Genomic DNA, 21,093 nt, shown 5'->3' with positions numbered 1-21,093 from the left:
CATGCCACATAATTTGGGAAAGACCCAAGAAGCAGGAGGGAGAGAGTGAATATAATACTGCAACTGTAAACAATAATTATGTGTCAAGAACCAGGGTGTATCAATTCCACAGCAAATGGGGAAACTACTTCTTTAAAGCCACAGCACTGTAACTCACAATCTGATGAAAAACTTCCAAATGCTTATTATGATATATACTCAAGACAGTCAAATACTAAGCTTACTAGTCTAAACAATGACTTTATTTTCTTGTCTCTTTAATTTTAATATATTAATTCCAATCTCCAAAATAGCTGTAGTCCAAAGCATAATTTTCTTGCTTACATAAATTCAAGCATCTATATAAAAGAATTCCTGGTTATTTAAAGAGTCAAATATAATTCTGATTAAGCAAAAAAACTAGAATAATAGAATAACATAAGAATAAATATATATTACAGCTTGGGCATGAGAAAACTAGGTTTTTACCTGATGGAAGAATCCCAACAGTGAACACATCATATAGAAAACCACACCTTCTGGGGCACCTGAGTGGTTCAGTCAGTTTAGCATCTAACTTTAACTCAGATCATGATCTCAAGGTTTGTGGGTTCAAGCCCTGCATCAGGCAGGCTCTGTGCCAACATCTCAGAGCCTGGAGCCTGCTTCGGATTCTGTATTTCCCTCTCTCTCTGCCCCACCCCGCCACATGTTCTGTCTCTCAGCGTTAAAAAATAAATAAATAAATAAATAAAATTGTAAAGAAATATACACCTTCTATAGGTTAGTAAATGAGACAACTGAATTTAAAAGCCAAATGGGAAATTAAAGAAAATGTTCAAAATAAAACATGAATAGCTTTATTATAAATACATCTCACAAAATCAACAGGAAAACACTAAGACTCAAAACAGAAATAGAAAAAGGCATAAGCAGAAAATTCACAAAGAGGAAATGCAACCAATAAAGAAAAATATGGGAAAAAATTCAACCTCACAGAAATACAAATTCTAAGAGATTCCACTGTTGGATTATTAATGAAAAATATTTAAGACAATCATGATTGTCCACTGAATCTGTGTAGTGTTTCCATGTACTGCTGGCAGCAATATAAACCATTCCAACACTTTGGAAAACAACAATTTGGCAAAATGTGTCTAAGTCTTACAAATGCTTGGAATATATTCTTTTTTCCCCCAAACATATTGTTTCAACAACTCTATACCTTATGCTATGCTCACCACAGGTGTAGCTACCATCTTTCACCATACAACACTATTACAATGCCACTGACTATATTCCCTATGCTATACCATTCATACTGTGACTCATTCCACAATGAGATTTCTGTACCTCCCACTCACTTTTACCTGGTTTACCCATCCCTCCTTTCTGCCTCCCCTCTAGCAACCATCAGTTTGTTCTCTGTATTTATGGGTATGTTTCCACTTTTTGTTTGTTCATTTGTCTTTTTAGACCCTATAAGTGAAATCATAATTGTATTTGCCTTTCTCTAACTTATTTCACTCAGTATAATGCCCACTAGGTCTATCCATTTTGTCACAAATGGCAAGATCTCATCCTTTTTATGGCTGAGGAATGGTCCACTGAATATATATACCATTTCTTTATCCATTCATCCAATGATAGACATTTAGGTTGCTTGCCTACCTTGGCTATTATAAATAATAGTGCAATAAACATTGTGGTGCATATATCGTTTCAAATTAATGTTTTTATTTTCTTTGGGTAAATACCCAGCAGTGGAATTACTGGATCATATGATATTTCTATTTTTTTATGTATGTTTATTTTTGAGAGAGAGAGAACATGCACAGGGGGGCAGAGGTACAGAGACAGAGGTCTGAAGCAGATTGTGATGAGAGCAGAGAGCCCACCTGGGGCTCAAACTCATGACCTGTTTGAAGTCAGGCACTTAACTTAGTCACCCAGGCAGCCCTCTTCTGTTGTTGTTGTTTTGAAGAAATTCCATACTGTTTTCCACAATGGCTGCATCAATTTACATTCCTACAAACAGTACACAAGAGCTTCTTTTTCTTCTCTGCATGCTCACCAATATTTATTTCCTATCTTTTTTTTTTAAATGTTTATTTTTGATACAGAGAGAGACAGAGTATGAGAGGGCAAGGGGCAGAGAGAGAAGGAGACACAGAAGCGAAAGCAAGCTCCAGGCTCTGAGCTAGCTGTCAGCACAGAGCCTGACGCAGGGCTCGAACCCACGAACGTGAGATCTGACCTGAGCCGAAGCCGGAGGCTTAACCGACTGAGCCACCCAGGCACCCCTATTTCCTATCTTTTTTATTTTAGTCATTCTCACAGGTAAAAGATACTATCTCTGTGGGTTTAATTTGCATTTACCTGATAATTAGTATGCTGAATATGTTTTCATGAGTCTGTTACCCATATGTACATCTTCTCTGGGAAAATGTCTATTCACATGCTCTACGTATTTTTTAATTGAATTAACTTATTTTGGTGTATAAGTTCTTTATATATTTTGGATATTAGCTCCTTATTATTTACAAAAGGCACAGAAGTTGCCTGCGTTATTGGTTTCCTTCAATGTGCAAAACCTTTTTATGTGATGTAGTCCCAGTGGTTTATTTTTGCTTTTGTTTCCCTTGCCTTAGGAGACACATCTAGAAAAGTGTTCCTACGGCCAACGTCAAACAGATTACTGTCTATGTTTTCCTCTAGGAGTTTTATGGTTTCAAGTCTCACATATAGGTCTTAATCTATCTTGGATTTATCTTTGTGTATGGTGTAAAAGCACCTTTATTGAAGAGACTCTCTTTTCCCCACTGCATAGTCTTATCTCCTTTGTCATAGATTAATTGACCATGTAAGCATGAGTTTACTTCTAGGCTCCCCATTCTGTTCCATTGACTTATGTCTATTTTTGTGCTAGTACCATACTGTTTTAATTATTACAGCTGTATAGTATATCTTGATACCTGGATGATAGCTCCAGCTTTCTTATTCTTTCTCAAGACTGCTGTGGCTATTTGGGGTCTTTTGTAGTTTCATAACAAATTTTAGTATTATTTGCTATAGTTCTGTGAAAAATGTTGTTAGTGTTTTGATATGACTGGATTGAATCTGTAGATTGTTTTGGGTAGCAGTGACATTTTAACAATATTAATTCTTCCTAAATGTGAGCATGGTATGTCTTTCCATGTTTGTGTGGTCTTCAATTCATCAATGTTTTCTAGTGTTAAGGTACAAGTCTCTTACTTCTCTAAAGAAGACATCCAGGTGGCCAACTGACACATGAAAAAATGTTCAACATCACACATTACCAAGGAAATACAAATCAAAACCACAATGAGATACCATCTCACCCCTGTCAGACTGGCTAACATTAACAACTCAGGCAACAACAGATGTTGGCAAAGATGTGGAGAAAGAGGATCTCCTTTGCACTGTTGGCGAGAATGCAAACTGGAGCACCCACTCTGGAAAAGTGTGGAGTTTCCTCAAAAAATTAAAAATAGAGCTACCCTACGACCCAGCAATGGCACTAGTAGGTATTTATCCAAGGGATACAGGTATGCTGTTTTGAAGGGGCACACACACCCAATGTTTATAGCAGTGCTACTGACAACAGCCAAAGTATGGAATGAGCCCAGATGTCCATCGATGGATGAATGGATAAAGAATATGTGGGGGTTTTGTGTGTGTGTGTGTGTGTGTGTGTGTGTGTGTGTCTGTGTGTGTAGTATTACTCGGCAATCAAAAAGAAAGAAATCTTGCCATTTGAAACTATGTAGATGGATCTAAAGGTTATTATGCTAAGTGCAATTAGTCAGAGAAAGACAAATATCAAATGACTTCACTTATATGAGGACTTTAAGATACAAAACAGATAAATATAAGGGAAGGGAAGCAAAAATATATAAAAACAGGAAAGGGGACAAAACATAAGAGACTCTTAAATATGGAGAACAAACAGGGGTACTGGAGGGGTTGAGGGAGAGGGGATGGACTGAATGGCTGAGGGACATTAAGGAATCTACTGCTGAAATCATTGTTGCACTAAATGCTAACCTGGATGTAAATTTAAAACTTTAAAAAAATATATGTGTATATATATATACACACACACACATATATACACACAGATAAAAAGAGAAAAAAAGAGTACAGGTCTCTTGGGGCATCTAGGTGGCTCAGTCAGTTGAGCATCGACTTCAGCTCAGGTCATGATATCATGGCTTGAGTTTGAGCCCCAAGTGGGGCTCTGTGCTGACAACTCAGAGCCTGGAGCTTGCTTGGGATTCTGTGTCTCCCTCTCTCTCTGCCCTGCCCCTGCTTGTGCTCTGTCTCTCTCTCTCAAAAAATAAACTTAAAAAAAAAAAAATTAAAAAAAAAAAAAGAATGGAGGTCTCTTACCTCTTGCTAAGTTTATTCCTAGGTATTTTATTCCTTTTGGTACAACTGTAAATGTTTTTCTTAATTTATTTCTGCTACTTTGCTATTAGTGTATATAAACACAACAGATTTCTATATATTAATTTTGTATCCTGTAACTTTAGTGAATGCATTTTATTAATTCTAATGGGTTTTTGGCAGAGTCGTCAAGGAATTTTTTTTATAGAGAATCATGTCACCCGCAAATAGTGACAGTTTTTCTTCCTTAACAATCTGGATGCCCCATTTCTTTTTGTTTTTGTTTTTTTGTCTGACTACCTTGGCTAAGACTTTCAATAGTGTATTGAATAAAAGTGGTAAAATGGATATCTTTGTCTCATCCCTTATCTCAGGGGTAAAGCTCTCATTTCTTCACCACTGAGTATAATGTGAGCTACGGGAATGTCATATAAGGCCTTTATTACATTGAGGTATATTTCACTTAATCCCACCTTTTTGAGAGTTTTTATCATGAAAAGATGTTAAATTTTGTCAAATGCCTTTTTTGCATCTATTTAGATAACTATATTTTTATCCTTCACATATTGGTTGATATGGGAATACTGAACCATCCCTGCATCCCAAAATAAATCCCATTTGATCACAGCAAATGATCCTTTTAACATATTGTTGAATGCGGTTTGCTAATACTTTGTTGAGACTTAAAACGTGAAAGGTGACCAATGGATAAAATAATCCAACCCATGGGGCTTGACGCGGGGCTTGAACCCACGAACGTGAGATCTGACCTGAGCCGAAGCCGGAGGCTTAACCGACTGAGCCACCCAGGCGCCCCTATTTATTTACTTTTGAGAGACAGAGCAAGAGAGAGAGCACCTGCGAGCAAGAGGGGAGGGGCAGAGAAAGAGGGAGAAAGGAGAAAGTGAATCCCAAGCAGGTTCCCCACTGTGAGGGCAGACCCTGATAGGGAGCTCAAAACCACAATCCATGAGATGGTAACCTGAGCTGATATCAAAAGTCAGACACTTCACTGACTGAGCCACCCAGGTGCCCCATACAAGGAAAAATTATGCAGCAAGTAAAATACTACAAAAAGATTCCAGAGCAAGAAAATATTTATAACAAATTAGTTTTTAAAAGGAAACAAATACATATATATGTAAATATGCAAATCTAGATTTAACAATTTAGCGTTTTAGAATATTTACTTCCAGCAACTTTGTTACATATTTTTTAATATTTTGTGTATGTATGTACATACAATATGTTATATTATACATAATATATATTATAAAGCTTCTGTGGGATAGTCTCCTGACTAGATGTTTGGAAAATTTTCAGCCTGCTTATCAAATGTAGAAAGGAAAAATTGACTCAATGGACATCACTCTAGCACAGACAGTTTCTATTAAAAAGGTGACTATGGGGCACCTGAGTGGCTCAGTCAGTTCAGCATCCAACTCCTGGTTTCAGCTCAGGTCATGATCTCACTGAGAGTTCAAGCCCTGCAACTGGGCTCATTGCTGTTAGCACAGAGCCTATTTGGGGATCCTCTGTCCCTCTCTCTCTGTCCCTCCCCAACTTGCACGCTCTCTCTCTTAAAAATAAAACGTTAAAAAATATATTTGAAAAAGAAAAAAGCTGCCTTTGTTATATGCTTGTATGCATATGGAGAAGTCTGAGATGGAGATACCAAAGGTTAACATTATTCGGGGAGGGTAGAGCGGTCAGAGACACCATGCTTTTTATACATTTTTATATTGCATTCCCTGTGGCAGTGAGCATGTATACAAATTTTTAGAGATGTAGTAAGGCCTTGGCCACAGAAAGGTCAGTTCCAGAGCATGGTATGGAGTGACCTTATAAACAGGGATATAAGGCAGTATATAGCTTCCTTAGTAATGCTGACCAATAATGTTTCCTCTTGGCAGTTCCAGAACTGTTCATTTCTCTTATATATTGATATTCTTATGAAAGAGATAACAAATAATATTCCCTACATTTAAAAAAAAAAAAAAAGGGGATGGGTGCCTGGCTGGCTCAGTCAGTTTAGTGGACAACTCTTAATTTCGGCTCAGGTCATGATCTCACGGTTTGTGAGATCAAGCCCCACATCAGGCTCTGCACTGATAGCATGAGGCCTGCTTGAGATTCTCTGTCTACCCCTCATCTGCTTGTACAAGCATATATTCTCTCTCTCTCTCAAAATAAATAAACATTTTAAAAAGCGGAAGAATTACTGTACCAAGGATAAAGAACTACACTCAATGGGTCTGGCTAAGACTATATAATGTTCTTTTCTTTACTCCTAAGACCTAATCCAGTACCAAAACAAAGCAGATACTCAGTAAAACAGTGGGTGGGCTGAACAGACCTGGGAATGCATGGGCTGTCCATTTTCTCTTCTTTTGGCTCTTCAGGAACAGCAGCAAACCTTAGGCCATGTGGAATTCCACCTATGAGAACTGAGATGTGGTCTTTAAGAGGGATGTCAGCCTGACTTGTCCCACTACAGGATAAACACCATTTCTTGATTCTATACCATGTCCCATGCACTATTTTTTAAACCAGTAAATCTATCACTTGTTAGCCTACAGGCTAAGATCAAATGTAAACCAATAAATCCATGCAATGGTAGTAATCAAAAACTACTACAGAAATTGAATCTTCTAACTACAACCTAAAAGTTTACTTAATCAACCTGTGACAGCTCCTGTTAATACTCTATACAGAAATGCTAATTATAAAGGCAAGTTATCTGTTCATTCACAGAAAGGAATCAGAGATGAATCTAAATTAACTGCAAAGTACAAAACGACTCATCATCTATGGGTCACCTCTGAGTGTCAGTAGGTCAAGTCCAAATGTGACCTCTAATTACAAGACCCAAGAGGTGAAAAGCTTGATACTGTATTACCTCTTCCATAAAGAATTACCGGAAATTCTAATGAGTAGGGTCAGATCTTTAATATTGTGTCCTTTTGAAAAAAATATCTTAAAAATCTAAATATCTTAAAAATCTCATGATTCTTTACATTAGAAAAATACTTATTTTTCAACCATCCTTTATTTCTATAAAAACTAGGCCTAAACTAATGTAAGTTTGATTTTTCAAATGTTAAAATCCACATATAACAAAGAGCAAAACTAAAAATGTATTTTAAAATTCCACTTTTCAGTTCTAAATAATGAAAACTCCAAACAAAGATTGTAATTTTTGTCTTAGATTTAAAGATGAACTTGTGGGGCGACTGGGTGGCTCAGTCTGTTAAGCCTCCAACTTCAGCCCAGGTCAGATCTCACATTCGTGGGATGGAGCCCCAGCTCAGACAGCTCAGAGCCTGACACCTCCAGTGCTGACAGCTCAGAGCCTGGAGCCTGCATCTGGTTCTGTGTCTCCTTCTCTCTCTGCCCCTCCCCCTCTCATGCTCTGTCTCTCTCTGTATCAAAAATAAAATAAAAAACATTAAAAAAAATTTTTAATAAAAAATAAAGATGAACTTGTATTTAACAAAGATGCACCTATAAATGCTATTTTAAAAAACACTACGAAAGCACTGTAGCTCAAAAGACAATGTTTCTCTGTCCTTGAAAGAGAATCAACTGCTGTTGAGGCCAAATGCCACCTCAGTTACATAAACTAAAACCCTGTTCCTTTTCCTTTTCAGTGTTCAATGCACGAAGATTTAGCCTGATAAAAGCAAAGAAAGAATGGAGGGATTTGGTTCAATCAGGATTTATCCTTTTAGAGTTCTAGATCAAATTTCAAAAGCCGGTTAGCAATGACATTGCTCAATTCAAGAAAGGTTGAGAATAGGTCCCTGCATGACTTACTCCTGCAAGGAAGGGCTGGGTGACTGAAGAAAATACACATACATGGCATTTCTATCAAATATAAGCCTAGAGCATTTCACAGCTCCTGTTAAATATTTCTAAGCTTCTGAAACATAAGTTCAATTCTACTAATAATGTTTACTTGACTATACCCATCATTTATCAATGTTTTCTCTATTATTTTGCCATAATCAACATAAAAGGTTATATATTATATGACTGCATTTATATAAAAGTTCAGAATAAGTAAGTCCATAAGCACAAAGCATATTAGTGGTAGCTAGAGAATGGGGAATGGAAAAGGATTGCTCATGGATTCAGAGTTTTCCTTTGGAGTAAGGAAAATGTTCCAAGATTAGATGGTTGCATAACTTTGTGAATACACTAATTTTGCTTCGGAATTCTTGGGAACATTACATTACCATTTTCACCACAAAACAGAACACCCAAAAAATGGACACAAGAGGAATACAAAATGATAACATAAAAAAATTTTAAAAAAACATTTGATACTACTTAAATCCCTGAAGTCTTCTGATTTAAGATTAAATGAGATGAAGAAAACCTTGGCCAGGACTGAAAGGACGCGAGGGAGTAGGGAAGGCTCTACCCTCCCAGTGACGGAAACTGAGTTCATTAACTGAAACTGAGGGTTAAAAAAATGGGGAAGAGGTGCCTGGGTGGCTCCTGATTACAGGGCAGGTTGTGATCTCATGGCTACTGAGGTGAGCCCCACCTTGGACTCTGCTAACAGCCTGGAGCCTGCTTGGGATTCATTCTCATTCTCTCTCTCAAAATAAATACGCATTAAAAAAAAAAAGTAAATAAAACAAAAATAACCAGGAAAACAGTGGAACAAGAATTAGCTACGCATATTAATCCCTCTGGAAAATGTCAGTGGCCTAGACTTTCCAGTCCTAGGCAATACATCAGTAACACCAACTCCATTCCAGAAAGACTGTGGGGAAGATGGGGAAATAAAGTCACTAAACAATGCAAAATCCCAAGTGATGTCAACAGTCTAGTGTTTACTTAAAGACAAAATACTTGACCATATTAACGATAATGTTCAGAAGTAAAACAGGAACAAAAATCAAGACACTACTGATAATTTATTTGTAATGAAAAAAATAAAAAAAAAGAAATTGTTCTAAATGTATACTACTGCATAAAAAAGTTTCACTTGTCTCAACCTGTCAAATCTTTATTATAAGCCAATATCACTGAAGACAAATATAATAACCACAGTAAACAGGCATGCCAAAATCAATGCAGATTTTCAAAAGGGGTCAAAGAATCAACTGTCAGCATAAATTGGTTAATTTTGTTAAAATGGTTAAACATGACATGTTGTCACACAACTCCCAGATTCTTTTACATGAGCAGAGTTAATTTGACCTAAATTTTGTATAATAGCTTTTCCCATTTCTAAAAATATATCAACTTTGTCACTTATCTTAAAATTTCTCCTTTACTTCTCTAGCTCGACCTCAAAAGAAACTTCTTCAAGGCCATATATCTTGACATAGTGAAAGCAAAATAATCACAGCACTCAGCAATGCTATTAACATTTCTGAGCCACAGGGATTAAACAGGCAGATGCTATGGAAAGTGCCTTTTGGGAGAAGGCAGGGAGTTGAGACTGCACCACAGCTGTGAGGGATTGAAGCTGCTAGCTATGGAATCAAGTTTAGGAGAAACTCTGGGCACAATTCCGGCATCCGAAAGAAATTAAAGTAAACAATCTTGCTCTCTCTCATCTACCCTGTTAGCAGCCTCTCGACTGAGTGAGACCACACACTCAGACCACACAGCGCCAGCTGAACCCCTCGCACGCAACATCTACAAACTGTCACTCGGCAGCACAGAGGGGAAAAGGAGGGGGGGAGGGGGGGCTCAGGGTGAGAAAAGAGAGAGGGAGGGAGGGGGAGGGGGAAGTGGAGAATCTCCTCTACATACAGGGGGACTGACTGACATGTGGTTTAGAAAAAGGGAAAAACCTCCCTGAGAAAACAAGCTGGCCATGGCCTTGCGTATCCTTGACCGGTACTCCCCCATACCAATTTAGTAGCAGATGAAGGATTAACAAAGCATGCATTTAATATCAATTAACCTCCTATCCATCAGAGGTCACAAGAGAAAATTGCCATTATAAAAGTATTTCATTAAAATAAAGAGGAAAGGCCACATTTTCTTACAATTTATAATATATACTTAAGTGCATTTTCTTTTAGATTATATTGGTTTTAACCCATCTGCCTTTTTCCTTTAATGAAACACACTGAATGAATTTAGTATTTTCTCAACAGAGGTCTGAAAATTTTAATTTTGTAATTTTCCCATACTTTACTGTGACACAACCTTTGATTTTCCAAAATATTTACTGGTAGAATAATAGGATAAACTATCTTTTACATAATTTCAGACTAAATATACATTTAAAAAAATAACTAGTAGCAATAATATTAAGGAAAGAAACAGAAAAATAGTAACCACAAAAGTAGCTTTAGAATGATTAACCAAATTTTTACTACTTATTAAAGAAGAATTTTGCTGATTTTAATAGCTAACAAGAAATGTGAACAAAATAAGTGATCAGGTGTCTTACCCTCTAAGGTCCCCAGAAGCTCGGTTCAGCTAAAGGGATAAGACCAGGAGTTGAAATAACAGAAGTTCTGATTCACTGGAGACTTGGAGAACCTTCACTAAATAAGTCAGGGAAAGCCTCCTGATGTTAAAGCAGTATCTTCTTAAATCAGGCCACAGAAAAGAGAAAGTTTCCTCCCACCCCAAAAAATAATAGCAATAATTAAAAATAATTCCCAAACTCCACCTCTCCCCATTCTACTCAAACTGACATCACCAGAAAACAAATCAAAAAAACAGAATCCCAACCCAACTCCACCTACATTTTACCCAATTCTGTGCTTATTAACATTTGAGAAGCACTAGATAGACTTATCCTGTCCAGAGACATCATGGATCCATAGGACCCCAGAAAAATCTCACTGCAGAGATGCCTAGAGAGTTTCAACAACAAAATTACACTACACTAGACTCTCAGGCCACCCAGAAACAGAACCAAATGTAGAATTCATCATATCCTCCTTGAGTCATGTTCAACCTATTCTAGAACAGACTTGCCTCTTGGGGCTGCACTGGGCTAACCCCAGAGAGATCTCCTCAAGATACTGGAAAAGGGTTTTAAAGAGTGGTAATTTTTTCCTTTGGTTTTCTGTAAACTCACTCTACTATTCCTGTGCAGGGTCAAGATCAAGTTATCTCAGCACAGACACACATTTTACCATCTAAGGGCACAGGGTGGGACAAGTCTCAAAGACAGGGTCATGAACTCTTACATCCAGCACTTTTTTTTAAGTGTACAAGCGGAGGGGGGAATGGGAAGGTGGAGAAAGTTGTGGGGAGGGAAGGAGGGCGAGGGAGAGAGAGAGAGAATGAGAATCACAAGCAGGCTCCACTCTCAGTGTGGAGCTGGATCCCATGAACCTATGATCCTGACCTGCGTCATCTGTAGAAAGGAAGGACTGAAAAAAATAAGAGATAAAGCATCTCGACTTTCCCAGCTCTCTCTTTAGGCTTTCCTTCACCACTCCTACAAACAAAATATAATTTAAATACACTATTTTTAATTTTTTTAATATTTTATTATTTTTGAGAAAGAGAGAGAGACACAAGAGGAGGGGAGGGGCAGAGTGAGAGGGAGACCCAGAGTCCAAAGCAGGCTCCAGGCTCTGAGCTGTCAGCACAGATCCCTATGCAGGGCTGCAGCTCATGAACCATGAGATCATGATCTGAGCTGAAGTTAGACACTTAACTGACTGAGCCACCAAGGTTCCCCAAAATAACTATGTTTTTAAATGAAACCATAACTTTTTATGTGTTAATGGGAAAAAAAACAATGATTTTAAAAACTTAACTTTGATAAATGGCACTTAATTATATATACTTATATACACATATATGTAATATTCATAGATATATAAATATTACATATATATATATAGGGGTGCCTGGGTGGCTCAAATCGGTTAAGTGTCCAACTTTGGCTCAGGTCATGATCTCATAGTTCATGGGTTCAAGCCCCGCACTGGGCTTGGAGCCTGCTTCGGATTCTGTGTTTCCCTCTCTCTGTCCCTCTCCCACTCATGATTTTTCTCGCTCTCTCTCAAAAATAAATAAATATTTAAAAAATACACACACACACACACACACATACACACACACACACACACACAATGAAAAAGACCTTCACTCTTGCAATGTTTCAGACTAAAGGAAAGGGAATGTACAAGAAGTAACTAGAAAAAAATACTGGAAGCAAGACAGTATATAGGGGGAAAGCCTGACAAGTTGGCTCTCTAGAGCTCCCACATAACTGATCTTACATAAATACTTGAGTACTCAGCTAATCTAAAACAAGCACTGGATTCCATCTTAATTACAAGAGCCAATTAAAAGTCTCCTTCTTTATTTCCCAGAAACTTTAAAATCTCCTGCCTCACCAGGCTAAGTCTTCCTAGAAGACAACTACCTTACCACACTTCAAAGCCGAAAGCTGTTAGGTCGAAAGGTGGCTGGTTCTCTAACTTTTATGCCACTAGACATTGACGGCATACTGAAAATGAAACCACCCTCCAAAAAAACAAAAAGTTTAAAGAAGATACACTACTTAATGGAGGAAAGAAGGAATTGTGGTTCAGGTAAAAGCATATTATTCATTCACCAATTTATAGCCAATTGTACCTATGCCCCTTACCACCCCCCACTTTATTAGATTTACAATGAGTGAACAAAACATTAGTTCTTGATATTTCAGAAAACATTATTTTTCAGAAAAAGTGTCCCAGTGTTTTTTTTTTGTTTGTTTTTCAGAAACACAGATCACGTGGACAATACTGAAGAAGTCATTATCAAATACAACTGATTTCTATCTTTGTTTAGTCCATCAAGAAGATTTGGGATATATACACATTGGTCATCCAGCATCTCAAAAGAGGACAGTACTGGATTCCTCATTAAAGAGATAGATAAACTAGAATTTGGAACAAGGAACCTCAGATTGTTCAGTCAAAACATATTTATTAAGGACTTGCTGTATCCCAGGCACTGTACTGGGAACATAATAGGAACAAGATTTAGTGATAAGGAAGTCAGGATGACCTTGACATTCAATAAAGTGATAGGTACTGAAACCAGAAAGCAGTGGGATGGTGAGAAATGGAGTATAAACAACTATTTAAGAATCTGCCTAGGAAGGAAAAAGAAATTTGAACAGAGGAATGTGAAATCAAAGAAGTATGCTACTTGTTATTGTTTTTCTATTTTGCTTTATTTTTTAAATGTTTTTATTTATTTTTGAGAGAGAGATTGTGAGTGGGTGAAGGGGAGGGGAGAGGGAGGGAGGGAGGGAGGGAGGGCGGGAGACAGAGAGACAGAGAGAGAGTACTGGAAGGAGGATCCAAGGTCTGAGCTGTCAGCACAGAGCCTGATGCGGGGCTCAAACTCATGAGCTGTGAGATCATGACCTGAGCCAAAGTTGGACACTTAAGTGACTGAGCCACCCAGGCGCCCCTATTTTGCTTTAATTGTCATCTGTCTCTAAGCATGATTAAAGGCTGACAAGAATGAGCCTTTGGCCAATGAACAACTAAATAAAGTACTCCCAAAGGCAAGAGTGGATGGGATACAGAGGTCTGGAACCAAGATCTTAGGATAAAAGCATTCTCTTTCAGGTAACTGGAGAAAAGAGAAAAGGCTTTTTGAAAGAAAGATCATGGGATTCTTCACTGATAGACAGTTCTATTAGTTGTGAAGTAGGTGGCAAGATTATCTGCTAGGAGTATAGGTTATGTAAAAGGATGAGAAATTTAAGAAAAATGGAAAATGCTTAAAATAGATTCTGCAGAGAGTAGAAGCAAACACTGACAAGGAAAACCCTAGAAAATTCTTTGATAGTCAATTGAGATTGGTGACCATGGATTCATAGGAGTACAAATCTAGATGCTAGAATTTTCCCCTGTTGGTTTCAGCAACTCAGTTCAAGCATTGAAGAAGGTAAAGAGCTAAAAGGGTCCAGGGCTGAGAATGTGCCAACCAGATGCTACAAATGGATAATGACTCAATTGAGCATTCTGTTATGAGAGTGACCAAAGATCAGGTAAAAGAACAGCTGTAATGGAGGTAACTGAGTGAGGGTGAGAAAGATAAGACACTAAGCAAAGAGTGGGAGATTTGAGCTTTGCACTTCAGAAGTGGACTAGTTTCAGGTAGGGGCACTTTAGTCCTGCTTGCCCACTCCCAAGGACATCTCTGGCAATACCCATACCCCTTTGCTTGGCTCCAGCTCTCAGTAAGCTGTAGTTTGTCCTTTTGTTCCCTCTAATTGTCAGTTTCTCTTTGGTCCTCACTATCCCTTGTTTGTTCCCTAACGCTGCCCACACCTCTGCAAGTAGTGCCTTTATTAAAACTTCCCTACTTGAACCATCTGGCATGAATTCTGATTCCTGCTGAGACCCTCATTTATCCAGGTACACATCACGTCAATCACATGGGGCTTTCATTAAAATTAAGCTAAAACCAAATATTCCTGGCTTTTAGTCCTGTTTTGTCTTTCAGTAAAATTATAATACAACCAAAGTTAAAATTATTTAACCTTCAATATCACATAACTTCATAAGTGGAAAAGGAAATTTTAAAAAATTTCAGCAAATCTGGGGTACCATGGTGGCTCAGTAAGTTAAATGTCTGACTTCGGCTCAGGTCTTGATCTCACAGCTCATGAGTTCCAGCTCCACATCAGGCTCTGTGCTGACAGCTCAGAGCCTGAAGCCTGCGTACTTTCTGTCTCTCTCAAAAATAAATAAACATTTAAAAAAATAAAAATTCATCAAATCTTACAGATGAAACTATATGAGCCAACCTTACAAGTGCAATACAGCTAGCAAGTAGCAAAAGGAGAACTCATTCATCACTGCACCATAATTACTGAATGCTAACTTTGTGCCATGTACCCCTCTAGGTGTCTGCTTGGGTCCACCTTATGCATCTTACATTCTAATTAACTAAACTCCAGTTTCCCCAAATCCCAGTGTCCACTGTTCTTTCCACTACTGGCACCAAAACTCATTTTAAGCAGGAAATAGTAAGTAGAAGGAATTACTAAAATCAAAACCAAAAACTAAGACTGGAATGCATCCCAGTCTTAAATACTACCAATGGTATTAAAGTTAAAGAATGTTCATGAAGCTTTTGAGCAAGCCTAACACACTTTTCCCCCCGAAAAAAAAAAAATGCATAGTAAGTCAGTTCCAAACTCCTCTGCCTTACCCTCAAGGCATTCCATAATCCAAAACGCACTTACTTACCAGACTGTAGGCCTTCTTCTGTGTACCACCCAGATGTTCCAGTACCTTCCCTATGAAGGGCCACATCCTCCCTTACCTTCATGAAGCTTTCCCAATTACTCTAAAAAAAGATCTGAATTCTTGCTATTCTTACACTCAATATCATACTTTAGTTCTTAGATAATCTTTAATTGAGAGAGCAAAAATGCCCCTTCTGAATCTAAGCTAATATTATTTTATTTCTAATGTGTATGTGAAGCATATGCTAAAAGTGGGAGATACAAAAATGGCCAAAACTAATCTCCATCCAGCCAGAACTTAGCCTTTTGACAGATTATTTAAATACCAATAATACTTATAGCCCCTAAAATAACACAAGGATAGGATAAGTGCTAACTGGTTTTGGATTCACTGAGCTAAAAAATTTCAAACCAGGAAAAATTCTTAATCTAGTTTTATATATTCCCTGACTATGGGAAGAAGGAAACTGAAGTCCAAAGAGCCTACGCCCATACTATGAAGCAGGTGGGTGGTAGCTCACAGACCACTAAATGGTTGTTTCGACTGCTAAACTGAAAAAACTTTTGACTCCATAATTTTCAAACTGAGGGCCAAAGATGACTATAGGTGTATCCACAGCTTCTCTACAGTTACTTTAAGTTTGTGTGTTTGTATTAAGAATAATTATTTTAGGGGCGCCTGGGTGGCTCAGTCGGTTGAGCATCCAACTTTGGCTCAGGTCATGATCTCACAGTTCGTGGGTTCAAGCCCCGCATCGGGCTTTGTGCTGACAGCTGGCTTAGAGCCTGGAGCCTGCTTCGGATTCTTTATCTCCCTCTCTCTCTGACCCTCCCCTGCTCATGCTCGCTCTGTCTCTCTCTCTCTCTCTCTCTCTCTCAAAAATAAATAAAACACTTAAAATTAAAAAAAAAAGAATAATTATTTTAGGGGCACCTGGGTGGCTCAGTCAAGCATCTGCCTTCAGCTCAGGTCATGATCTTGCAGTTTGTGGGTTTGAGCCCAACGTCTGGCTCTGCACTGAGAGCATGGAGCTTGCTTCAGAGTCTGTCTCCTTCCCTCTTTGTCCCTCTCCCTCCCTCACCCCCCCTTAAAAATAAACATCTTCTTAAAAAGGATAATAATTTTAAGTTTACATAAACATACATTGAACCATGAGATAATAACACTACTACTATGCAACTTCACCAGGCACTCCAGAAGATACATGAACGCATTCACCATCTGAGAACAATATTCCAGCATACTGCTTAGCCCAGTGAGCAACATTACTTCCCACGCCAGTCAATTTCAAAATCCTCTCTACTCAACACTGGCCTAAAAATCATCCATTCAATAAACACTGAAGCTCCTTGGATGTTGTAGGTGGTGTACTAGAATCCTGGCTACATGAAGATGAATAAGTTGGAGAATGGGTGAAAAAGTAATTTAAAAAATTAACTATATATATATAACTATACATAGCATTTCCTATACTATAGCTTAAACTTACCATTCCCTAACACTAAAAATTATCCAAAATCCTCTACTAGAAGACTGCTTTGCAAAATTTGAGTACTAATTCCATTTTCCCTAAGATTTATACAGAACAGGCTCTCAAATATTAGTGCAATGAGTGAAATTTTAAGCAGATTAACAATCATCTTTTCAAAAGGCAATAGTTCAAAATTATATTCAGTACAGAAAATTAAATGCTTGACACGAAAAAAAATTTTCTGAACCGTTCAAGAGTTATTCCAAATGACACTGGGGGATCCTCTGCTTCTCTGCTTAAATTAAGTTACTACTTAGGGGCCCCTGGGTAGCTCAGTCAGTTAAGTATCCAACTTCAGCTCAGATCATGATCTCACCGTTGGTGAGTCTGAGCCGCATGGGGCTCTGTGCTGACAACTCAGAGCCTGGAACCTGCTTGGGACTCTGTGTGTCTCTCTCGCTCACTGCCCCTCCCCCACTCACACTCCGTGTCTGTCAAAAATGAAAATAAACATTAAAAAATTTTTAAGTTCCTACTTAAATGGAAGAGAACATTTGAGTAGTAAGCACACTTTCTAGTACCACCCTTTCAGTCAACAATCTTTGACACACAGATGATCCTCAGGAAGCTTCTGGTTTTCAATCTTTGTTAGTAGAGCCAGTTACACAAAGCCTGACCCAAATATACTAACGTTTATTAAGAAAATATTATAATGCATTAGGAGACTCAGCCACATAACCTCAGTTAGAACTAGTTTTTCAGTACAGTGCATCCAAATTATTTAAGTGTGGCTGATTAAGCATTTTAAAAAGGTTTCCTTGTAAGTTTACTCAGATTCATTGGGGGGTGGGGGGAACCTTTCTCATGCCTATTACTATAATTGACCTTTGCCGATTAAGAATACCTTACTTCCATTCAAAGACAATCTTTTTCAAGAACTGTTTCTTGGAAATTATGGAAGTGTCTATACAAAATCTTGAGATAGCAAGTTAGCTTCAACAGGCTTACATTGGAGATGACACCATGTTTGGGTGTGCAGGCTGCAGAGCTTCGGTGCCTCGTCTCAAAGGAAGTTTAAAAACTGAGTACGGGCTAGTTACATAACCACTCCGGGCTTCCGTTTCTCCCTCTGTAAAATGGGGATAATATACAGCATCTACCTCTTGTAAGATTAGGAAACGTAAATGCTTAGAACAGTCAATAAAAGGCATCTAGAAAATGCTCGGTATGGCTCTAAACTGACGCAAAACAAGCAAAAACATGTCTCACATTCGCTCTTCGCAAATACATTCTTACACCTGACACAGCGACAACTACGCAGGGACGCCAGGGAGACTAGTGAGGCCGACTACAACGAGTCGATGGTCAGTGTTCTGGAGGCCCATGCCTGGCGCGGGGGTGAAGATCTCTGGGGCTCTAGCAGGTGCCCAGGGACGGCGCGGAGGTGCGGACCGGAGGCGCGCGGCGCTCTCCCCCTCACAGTCGGGGACTGGAGAGCGGTGCAAGAGGCTGACACCCGCACTGGCGGACCACTTCCACCCGCCTCTCTGGGAGCGAGGCCAGGCGCCGAGCCCGCCGCCCAGCCGCCTGTCCGTGTCTTCCCAAGCTGGCCGTCAGCCAGGACCTCCAGGCTCCAAAACATACCTCCAGCCTGCCTGCCGCCCCCTACGGCCCGCGACAACCGAGCTCCAGGTGGCTCTCGCGAAGTGTCCTGGGCGGCGGCTGCCCCAACTGCCGGTGCCTTCACTTCCGCCTGCTGGGAGCGCCGAGGGCATCGATCCGCCGAGTAGTCGAGCTCCGAGTCCTCGATGGGCCAACCCTCTCCTGGGGAAGCTGATGGGAAGGCTGAGGCCGGCTTCCGGTAGGGCTGGGACTGGTGCTGGGGCAGCCGGGCGGAAGGCGTGGCTGGGGGCGCTGGAGGGTTGTGGGATGGGTACGCTGAGGGACCCACAGTTTGCAGCGTACGTTCGGTACCCTCGGATCTCCTCTAGCAGGTTGCCGGATGAGACTTGGTGCGTTTCTGGTGGGCTCTGCACCGGGTCAGGACGCTGTAGTTCCTACCGAGGCTAGGCGAGACACAAAAGCCACAAGACTTTGGAAATTGTGGAGGAGAATGTCAGGCTACAACCTGGAGACTCTAAGACTTCGTTGACTGTTTTAGTTAAACTTAAGGAATAAACTCCATGGGCTAGGCGCTGTGCAGGGCATTAGAGCTATTAAGGTGAATTAAAGGCAGTCACTTCCTTTCGGGGTCTCGGATAAATCAGGATCTGGTAAGAAGGAAAAGAATGTCACTTAGGGAGTGACCACAATAGCCTAGGCAAGAAATGACTGGTCTGCACTGAAGACACAATGGTGGGGATGGAGGGAAAGTGGTGACAGGAAACTGAAAAAATACTCTTCCGGTTGTTTCTACTTTATTAGCAAAAGACGCATTAAGGTCATCCGTGAAAATGGAGGATGGGAGGCAAGGGAGGTTTGAGGAGAAAAGGTGAAATGTTTGTCTTGGGTATTGTGAAGAAAATACAGCAAGATTTCCAGGCAGAGCTGAAAGCTTTCTTGGGATTGTATAGTCCTAAATTTAAAATGGAAGCAGTCAGCATGCTTGGTTATGCTTTGTCTTCTCTGGTGTAGGTAGAGAAATAGTAGAAAATTATTTCTAAGTGAGTATGGAGTTTTATAAGGCAGAAGGAGCAGGGAACAAAGGAGTTGAAAGTGTGCAACGAAATGTTATTATGGAGGACAATGGAGTTTAAGCTTGTGTAACAAACTGTTTAGATGGATTTTTCTGACTGTCCTGGAATTTAAATTGGCCACTTAGACTAGTAAGGTATCAGATGACTAGGGCGATCATATGTCCCACTCTGCATGAGATAACTCTGGATTTTGTGTGTTATCCTGGCTTAACTATTAAGAGTATCCCTTTCATTGTCAAAAATGCCTCTGTTTGGACAATATATAGTTACACTAAAGTCACACTGCTTTATAAAGAGAGATGCAAACAGTTGAGATCAAGCATCTCTTCAAGGCTTAGAAGGGATTCCCCCACCTGGCTCTAAGCAAGGTTAGTACTTGCTGACCTGAGGCATACAGGAGTCTATGTTTGCTGTCAGAGTGGAGCTGGGCGTAGGGACAAAGTTCTTGGAAGAGTTGGCCTGCCATTGGCACTACACGTAATCATGAGTACGCTAAATCTGCTTTTGGTCTGCAAATTCCCAATTCCTGCTGGGTAACCAGATACAGCTAAATGGAAAGGAGATAGCTGTGAAGCAGAGGCACAACCATGGTGAAGGTTTTGCCATCTCTTACTCAAAGAACTCAGACATGTGCCTTACCCAAACTTCATCTTTAGTCAATTTTTATGTCTCAAATGCCCACCAGAAAGTATCCACAACAGAGGGGCACTCGGTACTCAGGATGATTTGACTGACCACCCACAGTCCTGGGCCACTCGCATGTTATGCAATGGTGTAGCCACCATTCACAGGGACAGAGCAGGGATGGAGCTCCATGGACCCCTCTCAACAAGGCAGATCCAGATAGTGTGGCCACTCCCTCCAGCTGCAAAGGCCAATGCAACCACTTGGCAGGTTGATTTCTTCAAACCCAGATATATATCCTGCGTTTTGGTTTGTCTTCCCTGTCTACAGGGCCCTGACAAGCATCACTAACCAGTTGCTCACAGAGTTTTATTTATCACATGGGATTTCCCATAAGAACATCTGGGACCAGGAACACATTTAAGAGTGAAAGAAGTATGACAAAAAGGATAATACAAGATCTACTGGTTTTACCATATATCTCATACCTGGAAGCTGCCACTCTAAGAGAACATTGGAATGACCTCTTAAAGGCACAGCTAAGGCTCTAGCTTGGAGAAAATATTTTGCAGGATAGAGATGCTGTGTTATTGGATGCAATATGTATTTTGGGTTTTGTTTGTTTGCTTTAAATTTTTTAAATGTTTATTTATTTGAGAGAAAGAGAGGTGGGAGAGGCAGAGAGAGGGAGATACACAATCTGAAGCAGGCT

General features: G+C 39.6%; 1 protein-coding gene across 4 annotated transcripts in view; it reads right to left on the bottom strand.

Annotated features, from left to right (window-relative positions):
- The window catches only part of EXOC2 (exocyst complex component 2), a 264,990-nt gene extending 246,176 nt beyond the window's left edge, over positions 1-18,814 (bottom strand). For 2 of the 4 annotated variants that reach the window (XM_029944253.1, XM_029944256.1), the window contains exon 1: positions 18,706-18,814. The gene's annotated coding sequence lies outside the window, so the exon portion shown is untranslated. Of the gene's footprint in view, positions 1-6,745; positions 6,837-18,069; positions 18,132-18,705 lie in introns of those variants that run through there. The other 2 variants (XM_029944254.1, XM_029944255.1) reach the window with 2 other exon arrangements.
- Between the last annotated feature and the right edge of the window lie 2,279 nt (positions 18,815-21,093).

The sequence above is a fragment of the Suricata suricatta genome, chromosome 7, assembly GCF_006229205.1.
Source record: "Suricata suricatta isolate VVHF042 chromosome 7, meerkat_22Aug2017_6uvM2_HiC, whole genome shotgun sequence".
NCBI classification, from domain to species: Eukaryota; Metazoa; Chordata; class Mammalia; order Carnivora; family Herpestidae; genus Suricata; species Suricata suricatta.
This window is presented reverse-complemented; position numbering and strand designations above follow the sequence as displayed.